Raw genomic sequence first — 20,328 nt, forward strand, 5'->3', positions numbered from 1 at the left:
TTGCTTTGTAACAGTAAGAAGTCATAACAAGTTAACTTGTTCAGTGTAGAAAGACATTCATTACTAAGTATTCGGTACAAAAATGTCATCATTGTATTTCATTTCGTAAGACAGACTACAAGCTGGTACGATGGAGTAAACCTTGTGCTTATGTAAACACATCATCGAGAACAATTGAAGTTCATTAGTTACATCATTTTTGCCCCTCCCAGAAGAACGGTTCAGTACAGTGTGTGTGTCCCTCGATCACTGTGGCAGTGAGTCCCTGTAGCATTTTAAATAAACACTGTACATATGCTCTTCTCAGAAGAGACCGAATAGGCTTTAGAGCTCTAGCGTTGTGCATGCATGTGTATAATTATGTATGAATGTATGTATATACGTACACATGTATGTATGTATGAATGTATGCATGTACGTACGCATTATGTATGTATATATGTATGTATGTATAACCCCCGCCCCTCAACACAGCCCCATCCTTTAAACATGCACATTCATACAACAGACATCGTAAGAAGAGTGCTGATCGGCCATCTCCCTCTGTCGCCTTATGTATGGCACAGAGGGACAGTGCAGAGCACTGTTTTGTGGGTACTGTACTGTACATCCTGTGAGCTAGAAGGGTATTATGTAAGTGCGTAACCAATAATATTTTCTATCCCCTTAGAATAGGCCCACCGTAAAGATTAAAGGATTCCTTGGTTACACCGGCACGCGAAAACGAGTAAGTAATGGGTTTTGTCCCCTGTGCCTGCTGCCCTTATGCCTATGTCTGCCTGTTAGTAGGATTATGAAAAAAAAAAAATGGAATCGCACCAATTTTACCATAATGATTTAGAACCACCAGAACAGATGATTAATTTTTGGTTGACAGAAATAAATGAAGAGAAATTGTGAATGAATAAGTGATGACGTAGCCCTGAGGGGATATTCTCCCGCATTTGGTCTGATAAGCTAGTCACGTCAGGTGCGGGTAAGGGGATGAGTCTGTTATGATGTGGCAGGGGTAAACCAGCTCTGCTGTTGGGCCCCTGCTGCTGATATCACTGATTGCATTGCGCAGTTGACCCTTGTGCGGTGTGGTGCGGTGAGGATCTGTCCGTTCTCCCCTTTGCAGCTAAGATGCAAATGAATGTATTTGAATGGATGAGTAAATGGGGAGTGTGTCGTCCTGTCTCGGCTACCTCCCTTTCCTTGGGGGAAGCAGCCTAGGTGTATAGATAGATAGAAAAATACATAGGAAAAGAGCAAGATCTACTCCGATAGTTCTGCTCCGATTTTGGCCAAACTTGATGGAAGGGCTAAGGTATAGGAAAGGGTGGGGTGCTTCAATTTTGAGAACAATCTGTCAAACGGTTGGGCTGCAGGGCAAGGTCAAACATTTACCCCTCTAACTCAATGGAATAGATTCGCTATGGATTAAGCATGGTGGAAATGCTAATGGTTGGCAGAGTATGAAATTATAAGCGTATTTCAGAGTAATAGGTAAAATATCAAGGGCAAAGAAAAGTAAAATGCAGTATATTGCCCCTGAGAATACCCAGACACCCCCACAAGGAGCCCACACAGGAGCAACGACAGCGCGCCGGGACTCGGAGCAACAACGGCATAAGTCACCCCGGGCCGCACGCCCCTATGGCCCGGAGCTCGCCCGCCATCACCATAGCAGGAATACCAGACTACCTTCCGGGCAAGCCTTCACCAACCAGCTAAGGGGTGGAGCTGCCTATCCAGCTCCTGCCAGCACCCCAAAGGAGATGGCCTGTAGCGGCTCCCGCCTTCGTCAGGAGACGGCCTGTAGCCGCTCTGAAGGTGTCTTCCTTGAGACGGCCTGTAGCCACTCGCCCCTTGCTAGGGAGACGGCCTGTAGCTTCTCTGAGGGTAATCAGGAGACGGCCTGTAGCTGCTCCCGCCTCTGTCAGGAGACGGCCTGTAGCCGCTCCAAAGGTGTTCTTCCGGAGACGGCCTGTAGCTGCTCCAACCCCCTCCTGAAGGAGATGGCCTGTAGCCGCTCCCACCTTCGCCAGACGGCCTGTAGCCGCTCCCGCCTTCGCCAGACGGCCTGTAGCCACTCACCCCTCCTGAAGGAGACAGCCTGTAGCCGCTCTGAGGGTAACGAGGAGACAGCCTGTAGCCGTTCCCACCTTCGTCAGGAGATGGACTGCAGCCGCTCTGAAGGTGTTCCCCCTGAGACGGCCTGTAGCCACTCACCCCTTCTGAAGGAGATGGCCTGTAGCCGCTCACCCCTCCTGAAGGAGATGGCCTGTAGCCACTCTGAGGGTAATGAGGAGACGGCCAGTAGCCGCTCCCGCCTTCGTCAGACGGCCTGTAGCCGCTCCGAAGGTGCCCCTGGGTTTGCTTGCAGCCACCCACCCTCTCAGGCATGGCCAGTAGCCGGGCCTTGGCGACGGCTTGTAGCTGCGCCCCCAGGAAGCCTTGGCCAGTAGCCAGGCCCTACGGCAGGAGGCCGCCAGTAGCCGCCCCACCGCCTGAAATTGACGCCTGTTCCCCGACCCCTGACACAGAGGGAGTCTCGGGCGTAGAGGAGTATTGGAGAGGCCCTGTAGTCTCACCCGGCCTCTGCTCCCTACAACTGGCTCTGGAGGAGACCCACCTGACGGACCCTGACGCAGACCGGTGCCGCAGCCCCTTCCTGTCGGCACTGCCCAGCCCCGGTCCACAGTCCTTGGGAACCCCAGACCGCCCCCAGAACTCCCAGGTGGGAATTCCTCACACCTCGACGGCGGAGGTCCTCATCCTCCGTCAGGAGCCTGAACTACTGGTTCAGGCAATTGTTCGGCCCTAGCCCTGAGAGCCGCACTCCTGTCCCCAGCCCTGAGAGCGCGGGACCCTTCGTCACCCACAGCCCTGGACGAGAACGAACGCCCCTGCATGTGATCCAGTTCCCCCTGAGCACGGAGTCTCCTGGTTGTGCTCAGCCCCGTCAGTAGCGGAGCTACGTCGCCCTTCCGCCGCGCCCCTGGCGCCAGATTCAACCGGAGTGACAGTAATCGTGCAATGATAGTGATCGAGCAGTGACAAGGCAGAGTAGTGAATTGACAGTGATAGTACCAAAGAGTTGGAGAGAAGAATAGACACAGTGAACAGATGCGGAACAATACAGTAATAATATAAACACCAAAGCGGTGGAGTAAGTGATAATAATTGACCAAAAGCAACATACGAGTAGAGGGTAACAAAGTATATACGCTACCATCAGAAACTATCTCGTACTACCATAATCATAATCAGACCCCAGTGCCTTACACAACCCTCCCCAGTGAAAAATAACTTTAGCATCTCCGCTCGCATAGAGGCCCTGGACTACCCTGATTTAGAACGTTCTGCCTCAAGCGCTATTTCACTGTATCCCCAAACAGTATCCTGCGAGATACTATTAACCATATCTAGTTATAAGAGTTTATAATCGCCCAGTATACTTGTGTTTGTAACATCTACTGATTCCCCTGTCTAACTAAGCAATACACGTGTAAGATTGTTGCCTGGAGTTTTTGTGTCCTGCCTCTCTCTTCTTTGTCTAAGCCCCGGTCTCGAAAGAGAGCCCCGCTATACGCTAGGCGTTTACGGAACGGGAAGCCGAGCCAAAAAAAACACCTAGCATTACAAAATAGGTTAACGTAAACACTTTTCATCTGATTTCAGCCAAGCCTGGTGACTGGGTTGAGGTGAGAACGAGTGGAATCTACCAAAGGTCAAGGATACGGGACAGATAAATATTCAGCCTGAAGGCCCTTCCCCACAATCAGTTGGCAACTTCCACATTTGGGCAAGTTGCATATCAGTTTCGAAGATGGTGACGAATCGCGCTGTAAACAGTAGATCAGAAAAAGAGATGCTTTAATTCATAGCGTCTACATTATTATTTTCCGACGTGTTTTCGCTACCATACTCCAACACCACAGGCATCCACTGATTGTGTGGAGAGGCTTTTAGACCGATTGTTAGTTGAGGGTATGGCACTCTTTGAATGCTTCTTTTTGTCGTATTAGTTAAGTTTTACGGGAGACTTATCGTAGTAAAATGTCAATGACGGCTGTCTGTCACCCATTCAGCTAGGAAAAACAATATATGAACAGAATCTCCTGAAGATTGTAAGAATAAGAACACATCATCGGACTGAAGAGGCTAACTGGGCCACAAATTCATTTATGAATACATTTCTGAAGCATTAAAACTTGTGCCAGATTATAAATTTTAAGAGTTTTATTCGAGTTATTATCATAATGAACTACATTACACCTCTAGCGTGGCTGCGTAGTATGCATCGCTGACTGCAAAAGTTTTGTACTCGTTTGCACCAGGGTTCAAATCCTGGTGCGGGCAGTTTGCGTCACTCGACTCACGTGTCCATCCATCCTTTGTGGGTAGGTAGGCAAAATAAGTACCCAGCTTAATACCTAAGGGAGGTTACTGTGATAACCTGGATGATGCAGTGGTCTTGTATTCCAAGAGAATAAGAGAATATCTTGATACAGGCGCATAGGCCTAAGTTACGGAGTTGCGCTTTGTGGCTAAGGGCCTCATGGCATCTGTTCCCACATTTACCTGTGTGTTATATGATCTTCCTAGACAGAAGAATGGGGTGGAGAAATATATGTATAGTAAATGAAGGTGGTATAAACTAAAAAGAGGGTAACCTGATGACGCAAGACAGAATGACAAACAACGTGTTTGTGGCCACCCCTTCTGGGACTGAGGCATCTAGTTATAGACAATGGATAAACTGACATGCTATTCGTCTGATAAGTCTGTTAAATTACTGCATATAATGTAAACGGTTCAAAGGAGCAAGATGGCAGGTGAGAGCATCCACCATCCACTTGCTTTGTGTCGTGCTGCCTCTAGATGACTGAAGTGGGTGGCAAGCCAGATAAACCATTTACTATGTTCCGTGGTACGTCTATTTATATACCTAGGCTGCTTCCCCCAAGGAAAGGGAAGTAGCCGAGACAGGACGACACACTCCCCATTTACTCATCCATTCAAACACATTCATTCGCATCTTAGCCCCAAAGGGGAGAAGGGACAGATCCTCACCGCACCACACCGCACAAGGGTCAACTGCGCAGTACAATCAGTGACATCCGCAGCAGGGCTCAACAGCAGAGCTGGTTTACCCCTGCCACATCATAATAGACCCATCCCCTTACCCGCACTTGACCTGACTAGCTGATCAGACCAAATACGGGAGAATATCCCCTCAGGGCTGCGTCATCATTTACTCATTCACAATTTCTCTCCATTTATTTCTGTCACGCACAGCCACTCTTCCTTGCTCAACAGACATCCCTCTCGCATCCAGCGCTCTCTTCACACTGTCCATCCATCCTATTCGTGGTCTCCCTCTCAGTCTTACACCTCTCACATCAGATCTAGTTATCTTTTTCACCAATCGCTCATTATCCATTCTCTCCATATGCCAAAACCATTGCAACACCCTCTGCTCAACTCTACCAGCCATCTCCCGAACAACTCCAGTTCTCCGTGGTATGTACAAAAAAAAAAAAAAAAAAAAAAATGAAAGCCTGGTGGCCAAGTGTGCCAAGGCCCTCCAACTGAGTATGTTACACTAGAGGCAACATCCTAGGAATGGTTGGTAATGATTACTAAATGCCACTCAGGGAAGAGCGACTCTACTCTTGTCCTAAATATCAGGTTTTAGTAGCCTAACCTCGGGCCCCAACGCTCCTGACTGAGCTATAATGGACAGGATCATAAACAGATAGAAGATATGGCGGAAGAAGACTGACAGTCGGAGTCAATAGTTGTGTCAGATGGAAGTACAGTCGAGGTTATAGTTGTGTGTGATCAAGATACAGTCGGAGTCAGAAGCTGTGTCACGAGTGTTAGTGGTAATGGTGGTACAGTACGTGACATCTGCTCTCACTGATTCTGGCACAAATTTTTCCCCTGACTGTACTTCCTACTACATAACCAAATATAAGACAAGAATAATATTAACTTGCAGCAAATTATCTAACAATGACAACTGTTGTGGGAACTTTAAGATGCATTACATTTTAACGTCCATGCGAGAAGGACTATAACTTGGCCCAAATTTGCGTCCTTTTGCAGCTTCATTTACGTAGCTCAGTGACAGAGACAATACTACGGCTCCACATACTTTCTACAGCGCCCCTTCACGACAAGCACCATATTCTAATGTTAATCTGATTTTGCAACTCAGCATTCAAGATGGAGAGGTTGCAATTTTTGGCTTTTTTTTTTTTTTTTAGAAAGAGTACAGTTATATCAAATAAACGAAAATATCGTTCACAGGCGGGCAGTCCTTACATTTTTTATTTCTTCATTTCTTAACCATTATGTAGTGGATTTATTGAAGAGAAATATTAAAATGTACGATTGATTGCCATATCGGTCGACAACCTTGCCCTGAGTTGCCTAGTAGCCTACCTGGGTATAGAGGCAAACACATCAGTATGCAAGATAAGCGAGATAAGAGAGTTTATGAATACTAGACTGAGATATGTATGCCGCAGCGTCCCTGGAAAAGACATCACTGTGGGCTGGTAATAATCAGTTGGCAACATATGAACCTGGGACAGCATCAGTTTGTACCAGAATTCTTTAGCATTTAGCACACCTGACAGCCTTCACAAAATCTCATGTTTCTTGGTGATATGAATGAACCGAGGTGTCAAAAATTAGCTGAAATGACCACGTAACTGCGATGCATGAACGTCCGAAATTGTAGCTAGACGGCTTCATGCACTGTCGCAGATACATGTGTACTAGCCAAATGTACCCTCTGATATCCACGATGACACCGCCCCTGCAGCTATACTCTTTTTATTTAACTTGGCCCAGATATTTGTCCTTTTGCAGTTTATTTCACGTAGCTTAGAGGTAGAAAAAGACAGTTGTTGCTACGGCTCTTCATCCTTTACACAGCGCTTCTTCGTGATGGGCAGCATATTCTAGTGTTAATCCTCTGTTACGACTCAGCATTGAAGATTGAGAGATGGGAAATTTAGGCCAAAGTTGAAAGAAAAAAAGTATAGTTCACTGATACGTTAATTATAAAACACACACTCTCTCTCTCTCTCTCTCTCTCTCTCTCTCTCTCTCTCTCTCTCACACACACACACACACACACACACACACTCTCTCTCTCTCTCTCTCTCTCTCTCTCTCTCACACACACACACACACACACACACACACACACACTCTCTCTCTCTCTCTCTCTCTCTCTCACACACACACACACACACACACACACACACACACAAACACACACAAACGCTTTCTCTCACACACACAAACACACACACAAACGCTCTCTCTCACACACACAAACGCTCTCTCTCTCTCTCTCTCTCTCTCTCTCTCACACACACACACACACACACACACACACAAAATCTCCACTGACAGAAAAAAATAAGGAAGGGAAGTCGTGAAAAGAGAAGGTACGGTTAGGTTAAGAGAAGAATTAGTAAGATCAACAGTGGAAATAAATAAGACGATAAAATAAGTACATGTAGTTATCAATAAGTCACGTAGCTACTCTTTGTTTTACCAGGCAGAGAATTACATGTTTTATGGCGTGAGTGGGTGATAAGATAACAGCCAATAGATGCTAGAGATAAAGCTATATAGCAATCGACAGCTTTACATGCTGGTCTCGTCGGCGGAACCAGCTTAGAAGAGAACCCTAGATTTTTTTCATTCTGTCTGTCTGTCTATCCATCTGTCTGTCTATCCATCAATTTATCTGTATATCAGTTCGTCTACTTATCTATCTCTCTATCTATCTATCTGTCTTTCTTTTTCTTTTTTGACCCATCGACAGCCATGCATATGTTTACTGTGTATAATGTCCTAGAATTTGGTGCACTAACTTTATGAGGTGATTCTTGGGCTAATTTTGAGAAAACAATGCACTATCAACGCAGGTCTAATTCTCGCCCATTACGGAGCTGCAGTTAATCGATGAGCTAATGGGCGATAAGGGCGTCCTTCGAAATTCATCCGTACGATCATTAACTCTTTCAATCCGGTTGACGCCTTAGTGTGTTCTTCTTGATGCTAGATAATTTTACCTTAATTACAAAGGGCCTCTCGTCTTTATTAAGGCTGCCTCTAATCCCTCCAGTTCAGAAAGACTACCCTAAACTTAGTAAAATCGTCAGATGGTAAGATTAAAATAAAAAGGATGCCCCCGAGGTCAGTGGGTTTCTAAATGTAGCTCCGAAACGACTGAGAACTGAATCCATGTTTATAGATAATTTTTAAAACTCAAAATTAGGGCAAGACTCACCCACTTTGAAGTTAGTCTATTAAATCCTGGGGTAGCCTTAGCATATTTTATATATATAGCCTCACAAGGAAATTTGTTGTTTTTCTTGGGTAATTTTGCATAGGCGTGTATTTACTGCAGGAAAAAGAACTGGCGAAGTTAATGAGAGAGAGAGAGAGAGAGAGAGAAGCAACAGGTACAAAGGGACGAAAATCTGGGGAAAACTAAGGTGAAGGAACTATAGTAGGAAAAATCTGCCAGAGCTGGACCGGTATTTATAAAGCGTTTTAGTCAATTCCTACCATACAAGTCTCGTTAGTAAATAATTATGGTCAGATATCGTTTGGTTTTCGTTTTGTTTCACTTATAATTGACTCTGAATTTTCTGTGACGTGTCTGGTAGGTGTGGGAGTGTAGGCAAACGTATACACAAATATTCTTACACAGGAGTCATACTTAGGCGAATTTTTACATCCCACTGGTGTACGAAGGGGTGACTACACTCCTCCACTCTTACTATAGTTTTTTCACCTTAACTTGGGCCTAATTTTCGTTCTTTTGCAGATTATTTCACGTGGCTCACCGGCTGAGAAAGATAATAACAAAGTTCTACATCCTTTTCATAGCACTTACAGTAGTGAGCACATGTAATAGTAAGCCAAGAGTGAGGTACAGTAGGCTACAATAAGGTACAGTAGTGAGCCGAAGTGCGTGCTCATCCTCGTCTCTGCCTCTGGAAAGGTCAAGGAAGTCGGAGCCAGTTTTCCACGCAGACCTGTTTTGGTGGCTTGAAGCTTTCCCACACTGCTTGGCTTTTAGTGTCATCGTTAAAAGTTCGTCGTATAGTCTGGCAAAACTTCGAAGTACTCTTTTTTAATGCAACGAAGAAGGAACCAAAGGCCAGAAGGTCTTATTGCTCCCTCCAAGAAAATATAAAATCAAAATAACGGAGAGCCAAATTAAATACCACCTTCACACTGGACAAAAGGTTTCCGTTCGCTGTGAAGTCCTGAACACTTGCCAGCAGCCAAGAGTAGCAAAAACAGGGAGACCACAAACTATGGCGCTTGATTGTACAGTTAGGTTTCCACAGGTTGGGACTTTCAATATCCGGGGGTAAACGGATGCCGGTTCACCTCATTTGAATCCCTTACATTCGATATAAATTTTGTTGTTTGTATATTCAGATATTTTTTTTTTTCTAATTCAGTTTAGATAGGCTTTCCGAACCAGATGAATTAGATATACGTTTCACTTGTTTCTTTCCTACCTGAGATTTCTCTGACAGATGAATAAAATCGTCTATAGGTATGGCTTTATAAAGGTGAAAAATACGCCATTGTACTGAAAGGGTTAGCTTGACATTTTCAGCCTCTTCTATAGACAGCGTAAGAGTGACAGCGTTCCTGAGAGATTTCCACAGAGGCAGAAGGGCGTTACAGATGCTTATTGATCTTTACTTGGTCGACGTGCGTAAATTGTATCCTTCATCGCTTGTGTGTGCGTTTAATGAGTACTTGACCGATCGTGTGTGCGTATGATATTTACCTGGCCCTTCCGGTGTACGTAGAATGTTTACTTGTCTGATCGTGTGTGACAAGATGCTTACATGTCTGATCATTGGTGCATAAAATGTTCAATTTGCTGATCATATATGCAAAATTGTTATCTCTGTCATGGTTGGGACAATTCTAGAGTCCTATTCCAACTAACACCAGTGGATTTTATGCAGTTGAGGGTAAAATACTAAAAATCTGAATGTTGAGTGTTAGGATTTCTTTTCTAATAACTGTATTCTATCCAGGGTGACGCTAGATGATTTTTTACAAAGAATCTGAAAGTGGTAACGTTAGTGCCATTAAACCTCTAATGGCAGGGACAACTCCAGTCTCCTATTCTTGCTAAAGTCAGATGATTTTATTCAGGTGAAAGGGAGTTAAAGGAATCTAAAAGCGCGTCAACAAATGTCCTCAAACATTTGTTGCTCTGATAGCTTGTAAAATGTTTAGATGCATACCGTAAATATATCAATATTTGTACTGTTGCACGTAAATATGTTTGGAGATTAGTTTCATATATACTGATTATGAGGTGAGACAATAAATGTGTTCATACGAGGCAGCTAAGAGTCCACGTGGTATCTAGGTGTGAGGATACCACAATAGCGGCTGCAGCAGGGCTTATATTGCGTGAGATGTACCGTCACCGGATTTCCGCTCATTCACCATCCTCAGTTACCTCTTCAACCGGTCCGTCAAGGCTGTAATTTTCCTTTCAACCTCATCCTTGTCTCTCCAAAGTATCCCCTAGTGTCCTCCGTGCCTCGACCTTCCCGTCCTGTTGTTAATTTTTTATTGACGTTAGTCGTAGGGTCACACAGTACAGGGTGTGAGGGGCAGATTTCTGTTTATACCTTCAGTCCGATGATGCACATTTCTGATTCTACCTCCACAGAATTTCTACCTATCTATCTATTGCCAGACGCCTCAATCCCGTAAGGGGTGGCCACAGACAAATCGCCTCCATGTCGCTCTCTCCAACGCCATTTCACTGCCCTGCTCCCAGCTTACACCCTCCCTTTCTTATATACCTCTTCAGTCCACCCTAGCATCTCATCCTCGGCCTCCCCATCCCTCTTCCCCCCCTCCACCTCACAGAATTTCGCCACTTTAAGACGGGTCTAGAAAATTTTTCCGTTAATCCGTTCGCAACATCCCTTCTCCCTATGCGGCTAAATGATCACATGAAAATCAAGTGAAAGTAAATAAATGAATGAATGAATAAATAAATAAATAAATAAATAAATAGGTAAATACAAAAAGAAGATTGGACTTACGGTGTTAAAATTGTCGTTTGCTCTAAGGTGCGTTTCATTTTCTTTGCATCCGTCTCCGCTGCGTGCTTAGCAACCTGATATTCGTGTTTGATTTATTTTACTTTAACTTGGCCCAGATTTTTCGTCCTTTTGCAGCTTCTTTCGCATAACGCAGTGGCTGAAAAAGAAATTGCTGCATTTCTTCATGATTCCCATAACACTTCTTCGTGATACAACGTTTAGGGCTACACAGAACCCATTTTCAAAGAGTTCTGTGTAGCCGAAGTGTTTGAGAAAATAAAAGGATTATAAAACCAACCTGTCTCTCTCTCCCACCCAACACCTCCACTTGAAGCAATGGACCATCTACATAACACGTGTGCATATTGACCGAACACCTGCGTCGTGGTGGTTTATTTCTCAGCTGATAGAACGACCAGCGTGCTAAATCGTCAGTAGGCATTAGTCAGCCGAAAAATAAAACAGTCGACATGACATGATATTTTCCCGTGTGACCTAAATAGGAATAGACATCCAGTGCTTATCTCAGGCCATTTTTTATTCATTTAGGCTTTTCATTGCATTCTGAACCAATTAAGGTGAATTCGGTTCATTCATTCATTCATTATCGTCATCACCGTCATCATCATCATCATCATCATCAGCAGCAGCAGCAAACTGAATCCGGTTCATTCTGAGTGATTTCATCATCATCATCATCATCATCACCATCATCATAAGTTAAATCCGGTTCATTGAGATATTTCGTCATCATCATCATTATCATCATGTTAAATCCGGTTCATTGAGATATTTCATTATCATCATCATCACCATCATCATCACCTATTTTTCCCATATAAGGCTGGGGCGCAATGGATCAGAGTAGGGCAAGAGGAAGCACTACAGATGGAGAACAACTGCTATCATGCACGGTGAAGTGGAGCACAGATACGTATATTATCTCCAGTCTAATCATCATGCAGTATACACCATGCAATTACCTGTTTTTCGCTATTTCCGGGGGTGGAGAGAAACGCCTTCACGCCGTGGCACTGATATGGAAGGGACAGAGGTGGCTGACTATACAAACGTTCCTCACCTCCCTCACTGTCTCTCAAAAGGGGATGGTGCATTGCTGGAGGGTAACTTTAGCCTGCAGTCCACCGGGTTCACGTTTCAGATGAACCTGGGATTAGAACAACAGCAATATCATCATCATCATCATCATCATCATCAAATATGGTACTACTACTACCATTACTACTACTGTAGTACCTACACCACTACCATCACCATCACTACTACTACTACCACTATTATTACTACTATTACCACCACCACCACCACAACAACAACAACAACAACTACTACTACTACTACCAACAACAACAACAACAACTACTACTACTACCAACAACAACAACACTACTATTGCTACGTACCCTACTACCACCACCACATCACCACCACCACTACTACTACTACTGCTACCACTACTACTACTACTTACCCTACTACCACCACCACATCTCCAACCCCACTATCACTACTACTACTGCTTCCACTACTACTACTACTACTACTACAACTACTACTACTACCACTACTACTACTACTACTACTACTCGTCATTTCCAGGTCATATTACAGACGCAATCATGCCCTAAATCTCGAAATATATATATGAATCTGTGTTAGCATATTAAAAAAAAAAAATTATTATCATTAATTTTAATCCCTTCTTTCCAGTGATGTATATTGTATTTTATTTTCGATATTTTATTTTTGCAGATAATTTTAAAATCATTTTTTAATATTCGTCAGCTTCAGGGAGACGATTTAAACTGACGACGAAGCTTACGTATACAGAAGTCATGTGTGTGTGTGTGTGTGTGTGTGTGTGTGTTTCTGGTGGTAACTTGGCTCAAAGGAAAAATACATCAGGATTAAACTGGGGGAACTAAGGAAAAGAAAAGGACGACTTTATAAAGACTGGTTAACGTAGAGGCAAACGAACTATCTTTTGCTGAGTAAATTTAAAGTGTGTTAAATACTGTCAATCAGAATACGAGTATCTATTTCCGCGCATTCTGGTCCGTACGATAAATCGCATGGTAGACCTCCTAGCATGTTTTCCTTAGCGACTTATTTTGCCATATTGCATTGTAATATCCTCTTTTATGCCCGTCCTTTAAATATCCACATATTTCGCATGCATAGAAGATGCTGAGGTGCAATGAACAGGATAAATCACTAGGAAAGAGGTGTTTCGAAATCTCCCAAGCCACTTGGAATACGTCCACTTGACTGACATCAATGAAGTCTTAAAGTAATTCATCTTTTTATATAGGGTCGTCCATATACTGCTACTCCATCGTCAAAGTTCTCGTGCTGCGGAGAGGGATCAATGAACGTTACCTTGCATACATACATATACACATACACACGTCTCTCTCTCTCTCTCTCTCTCTCTCTCTCTCCTTATATACTGTATATATATATATATATATATATATATATATATATATATATATATATATATATGTATGTATGTATGTATGTACAGTACTTATGTATGCTGCAGCGAAGCCAGAGTTGCCCAGGTAAAAAGATATGGCCGCAAATATTGGCATTGCCTGGGAGGCTGAGGGTACCGCCGTGTTGTAAACAATGCCAGGGTCCCATTTTTCCTACTAGATCTACTGTATCTTCCTCCTTGAGCTCATTTTCCCAGGGGTTTATTCCCTGTGGATCTTTTCCTACCATGGACTTTTTCATCCATGGACATCACATTACCCATCCGCTCACCCTGCTCATCCACTCTTCCCACCCTTCCCAAATGCCCACCCATCCATACTCACTCAACCACCCACCCATTCTGCCCACCCACTCACCCATTGCCGCTGCCCCACCCTGCCCCATCACAGTGAGATATAAGATTAAGTCATCATAGGAATGAGGTTAGAAGTACTTGAGAGGTAGTGCATATAATTGGTGTTATGTAAGGCTGAGTGGTTCAATGATACAGTGTTAGGGTTGGTCTAAAGTCCCATCTTATATAACAAATTTCACTGCTCTTGATTTTTAAGGCTTAATTTAGGTCGATTTTTTTTTTTTTTTTTTTACTGTGATAGCTTTGAGATACAGAAATAAAACAAATGACTTCGACTGTACTTCCGATTGATCCACTTAACCAAAAATTTATACACGTTAAGCAAAACCTCTACATTTACCTCTGTACCCCTCTTCTACTTTTTTGAAAAATCCTCAAACTCAAATTAGGACAATGTGGACGTCATATGATTAAGTTTTCATGCGGGCAAGAAGAAAAAAAAAAAAGCCTCTATGATCGCTGTTCCACCGTACGGCTGTTGTTTATCGCAAAATTTACTCCTGGTAGCCTATATTAGTTAAGAAATCGTAGCCTACAAAATCAATGAAGCCATCTGTGGAGAGTTGAAGCGAGTCTGTAAAGGTCCATGGATGAAGGATGTAGCCAAATATCGTCTACATTTGTCTAGTTGTGAAATTATTGCTTGTCATCAAAATATATAGGACGTCTGCATAGGTTTCGTCCATCTTCTCTGGTGGAGGTAAAAACACGTAACTTACACATTTACGACAGAGCTAAGTAGACGGAACAAAATGTACTTAATCTGACGCATATTGTTTAACGCTGACAACTAAAATCGCAGGCCTACCAAGACTCTGTTACAGTACAACTACATTTAGGTGTGTGGCGTGCAGTGGGAGGCAGACTGTGAAAAATGCAAGAGGCGTGATGGCGCAAGGGACAGAGTGTTGACTAGGCCGTCCCACACCACCAGAGGGACGGCCCAGCATTGCATCATCATCAGAGCAGCGTAAATAACACCGGCTGGCTACAATATAAACATCCTCACCCTCACTGTACAATGTCAGATGATTTAATGTAAATAATTTCATTTCAGAAATTGTAACAACCTAACTTATAGAAGGAACTGTATATACGAGAGATGTGATGGGCTTTTTTTTTTTTTTTTTTTTTAGACAGCTGTGGGAGGTTTACATAACTAATTTTTTTCCACAGAAGATTAAGAATAGTTAAAGTTTTGAACTAATTCAGATAATCGAGCTGCTGAACATTAGACAGCTCCGGTCAGCTAGTATGACGAGGTTCGCTACCAGTGTCAGGGAGGGCTGTCTCTCCCTCCAATTTATTTATTTATTTATTTATTTTTTACCGGAGAAACTATATCTTGCATACTACAATTTGTCACGAAAGAGAGAGAGAGAGAGAGAGAGAGAGAGAGAGAGAGAGAGAGATGATGCAACCCTCTCCCAACCACCACCTGCTATACGTACCATGACACGTTTGGTTCATACACATGTGCAGTTTGTCGAGAGAGAGAGAGAGAGAGAGAGAGAGAGAGAGAGAGAGAGATGATGCAACCCTCTCCCAACCACCAGCTGTTATACGTACCATGACACGTTTGGTTCATACACATGTACAGAAAAAGACACAAGCATCAACCCAAAGTTTGATGAATGCACAGCGGAAAAACCGAAGCATCTGAAACACGCAATAGTAGAGATAGGATTTTCATTGTATTTCGCCAATTGTAAGCTTCCTTCAGACGTAACTGGGTAGATAACTTGTCTCTATGACTATACTTGCATTTTTCATATTGGATGATTGGGCGTTAGTGTCGCACCGCCAAGAGAGGCAATGTAAGGTAACGGCTCTCTCTCTCTCTCTCTCTCTCTCTCGCTTGCATGTAGATCAGTGGTTCCCAAACTTTTCTTGGCCATTCCTCACATTGGCCATATAATTTTTGATGATTAACCCCCATGAAAAAAAAAAAAAAAAAAAGGTTCCCGCCGTTGGATGTTACTTTAAATAAGTTTAATTTCTAGAGTTATTCGGCTCTAGTTAGTGGCACTTTTTTTTACATGGAATAGCCTAAATCTAGCGGTGTTATGGAGATTTTTATAAAGATTTGGGAATATTTAAGAGATATTGTGGTTCTAAGTTGCATGATAATTATTGTGGAGCCAAAATTTTGACCCAGGTTCGAATCCCGGCTGGGGCAGGAAACAGTTTATGGATATGAATTTCTATCTATCTATCTATAGCCCGACGCCCTAATCCCGCAAAGGGTGGCCGCAGACAAAACGCCTCCAAGTCACTCTGTCACCCACCATTTGACTCCCCTCCCCCCTTCCTCATATACCTCTCAACTCCATCCCTCCACCTCATCCTCGGTCTACCCCTCCCTCTCCCTCCCTCCACCTCACCTACATACACTCTCTTAGTCAGTCTTTCATTAATAAAAGAAAAAAAAAAATATGCAGATTTTTTTGATCTACCAGAAAACCCGTCGACGTGTCAGAAAAATACCCCCGCTAATACCAATACACCAATTCTGTATGAGAGCCCTAGCGTGTATTCACTATGGACGGTGGGTGTTAGCGCCGAAGTGGTGACATGTGGAGATGTAGGTGGACCACTGGGCCCCAAGGAGGACTACTGGGACTTGGGAATAGGCCCTGAAGCTTTTGCCCAAAGTCGGACACGTAAAAAAAGAAAAAAAAAAGAAAAGAAGAACAAATTTAAAGCCAAAGAACATTCGAAACTAGAGGGATTAGATACAAGATTAGATATTGCCCTCAGCCACTGTTTTACCGCCAGATATCTCTCCATAAGCCTGAACTTATCGCTGGTCGGTAGGAAACACACACACACACACACACACACATTACTGAAGGATTACAAACGATTTCCGGATGTGACCGTGACGACATAACATTCTTAAGGATACGTATGGTCCAAATCTTTTGTACCGGGCGCCTGGTGTACGATCTCTTGGTATCGGGAATTAATTGCGCTTGGCAGGTGGTTGTACCCATTAAAAAAAAAAAAAAAAAAAAAAAGGTGGTAGTAGTAGTAGCAGTAGTAGTAGCAACAATAATACATATACTAATACTAATACTAATACCAAACGCCTTAATCCCGTACGGGGTGGCTACAAATCGCTTCTACGTCGTCGCCCTGTCCCCCGCCATTTCACTGCCCTGCTCCCAACTCACACCCCCCTCTCTCATATACCTCTCCATTCCATCCCTTCATCTCATCCTCGGCCTCCCCCTCCCTCTCCTTCCCTCCACCTCACTCACATACACTCTCCTCGTCAGTCTCTCACCCTCCATCCTCTCCACATGGCCAAATAATAATAATAAAAATAATAATAATAACTAGAAATCACTTACAGAGCATAATTATATACCTCCGCCAATGCCAGTGGGGATAGAACGCGGATCCGGATCACCCACAAAATTTAATCAATTCTTTCTTGGCCCATAGTCAACCCATCCACAAATTCAGCATTAAGGATGGAGAGAGGACAGTTTTAGGCCAAGTTAGAGTAAGGGAAGCATAGTGCACTAACTTAACCTAACAACTCTTCACAGTAATGTTATCTAGTCTGGAGTACATACGTAACATATCAATCTGTTTGATTTTATTTTCACGGCCATGGAACTCGAATCGCGTTATACATTTTTTTTTTTTTTTTTGAGGGGGTGTAAAAATCTGACAAACTTCGAATGCGGTAATCCTGAAGAAAAAATATGAAGCCTATTTTGTTTCCTTCCGCCTCGGCTGCTCGTTCATAATAGGCTCGTATTTTTAGTAGCATCTGAGGCTACGCAACACCTCTCTCTAAGCGATTTATTTTGCATACTACACAATAACATTACCTTGTTTGCTTATATCGTTCTAATATCGACACAATTTGAACCGGTAACATACAAGAGGATATCGAGGTGTAATATGCAGACTAAATCGCAAGGGAAAAGGTGACACGAAGCTTTTGCCACCTAGAAAACAATCCTTATACTGTTTATTACCTCCAATTCGGTGCTCTTTTTCTGTCTTATTCTTCCTTTTACGGACGATTTTATTCAGCTCAGGCAAGATTTCCAACTACAAAGGTTTGACAGAGCCTTCATTCACCCCTTCCCCACAAGACAGTGGTCCTAACTTGTATATATTTGCTTGGTGGTTGACTTAAAATGAACAAAAAATACATCCTGGGAGTGAAGAGGATAATATTAGTTGATTTTTTCTATAGGTGGATCTGTACCGTTTAGAGTAAAAAAATTATAGTCACCTTTTACGGCACAGAGAATACGTGAATAATATTTTTTGTCCCCGATACACACTGGTTTAGGATACATTTTGATGCGATTAAAAACAGCAGAGAACAGATATGATAAATAAATAAATAAGCAAGTAATTACATAAATATAAAATGACAGAGCAATAACGCTTAATTCGAGTCATGGGAAAGGCAGCGAGGGAAAAATCCGTATTCACAAACAAAACTTATTCTCCCGCTTGTAACTGATCAGATTTTCGTTCGAAAGGAAAACAAGGAACGGGAAGTTGCTGCACTCGGCTTTCCTCGTCCTTCCTGCCAAACCAGATCTTTAATGCACGATTATTTTATCCAGGATGTGTATGGCATGAAGGACAAACAGAGGAGAGTGCTGAGCCTTCCCGCGTGTCTTGTCCTTCATGGAAAAAACAATTCCAAATTACGAGAGAGAACTGGTTTTTTAGTTCGTGAATCTGGGTCCAGGCGTGGGATTCTAGAACGATCGATTACCTGCCATGATCTCTCTCTCTCTCTCTCTCTCTCTCTCTCTCTCTCTCTCTCTCTCTCTCGTAATTTTCTGCCAAAAGCATACATTATAAACGTAATTTTTCTCGTAACCAAGATACATTTTCGGTCGAGGAAGAAAAGACGGGAAGACGACGCTCTTCCCTCATGCTTCCTGGGAAATAAATTACATTTACGACGAGGAATTGATGGTAAGTGTGACTGTGGATATGGGATCAGTACAAGTGGTAAAGATTAGCCATTGTATTATCATGTGTGGGAAGGCTCCCCACATACAGCTCCTCTCATTAGGGTGGAGTCAAAGGCTTTTCGTCTTATCAACTCTCCTCCTCTTACTGGCTTCCTTCAACCTCTGTCTCTTCGCCGCATTGTTGCGTCTTTATCTCTTTTCTATCGCTACTTCGATGGTCACTGCTCCTCTGAACTGTCTGCTTGCATCTCTTCACCTCTACGACGAGTGCGTAGCACTCGTCTAGCAACAAACTCTCATCACTTTCAGTCCAACTCTCTAATGCAAGAGTTAACCGTTACTCCCAGTCCTTCGTTTATGCAACAGGTCCACTCTGGAACTGTCTCCCTCTGTCTGTATTTCCTACTTCCTATGGTATCCAGTCTTTCAAACGCAGTGTGTCCAGGCATCTCGAAATTAATGGATCTTGAATTTGGCTCTCTTTTGTATTGTTTTTGTTTTTTCTTGGAAGGAGCGGTTTGCGGGCTTCTGGCCTTTGGTTCCTTCTTTCTTGCATTTTAAAAAAAGCACGTACAGGTAAAGCGGGCCGTGGGACTGGGATGCCGCACATATCCACATTTCGGCTACTCGTCCATATTGTCCTGCTGAATCAATAATGAATTTTACTCGAAATTCTGTGAAAAGCTGTGTCATATCCCCTGTTGTGTATTCTGACATCTAGATCTGTATGTAAGATAGTATTATTATCGTATTTAACAGCCGAGATTGTTCCCGACAGCCGTATCCTGCAGCTGAGAAATGTAAACTCACCTTCAAGGTCACGGTCGGTGAAACCAGACATTCGGCTCACGTACACAATCTCTCTCTCTCTCTCTCTCTCTCTCTCTCTCTCTCTCTCTCTCTCTCTCAGACTCGTAGGATGTACGTAGGTGAATGAAATAATCTAGAACTGGATAGAAAAGAATATTACATCGCCCCGAACTGGGTTTGGCAAGACTCACTCGTGATTCACTTTTTGTTGACAAATTAGGAGAAAGAAACACCGATGTGGGACTTTACGTTCCTCCTCATGGCTTCCTCACAATACAATTGCTGAATAAACACTACATTTCCTGTATATATGGCACAAGGCAGGGGGGGGGGTGAGGGGGGGGGTGAGGTATTGGCTAGGGATCGTAAGGGAGGGGCAGGTGGAGTAAGGAAGGTGAGATCCATGGGAAGGGGATTACAGTTCACGGCACGAGGACAGAGGTAAACAAGGGACAGGTGAAGTGGGAAATTCTTAGGAAGAGGGAAGAAATGTTGGGTATGGAAATAGATGGCACAAGGGGAAAGGGAATATCGATCCCAGCACAGGTGTGTGTGGGTG

This window comes from Coenobita brevimanus, chromosome 101 (genome assembly GCF_032717465.1).
Source record: "Coenobita brevimanus isolate Jiangsu-jjx chromosome 101, ASM3271746v2, whole genome shotgun sequence".
Classification (NCBI taxonomy): domain Eukaryota; kingdom Metazoa; phylum Arthropoda; class Malacostraca; order Decapoda; family Coenobitidae; genus Coenobita; species Coenobita brevimanus.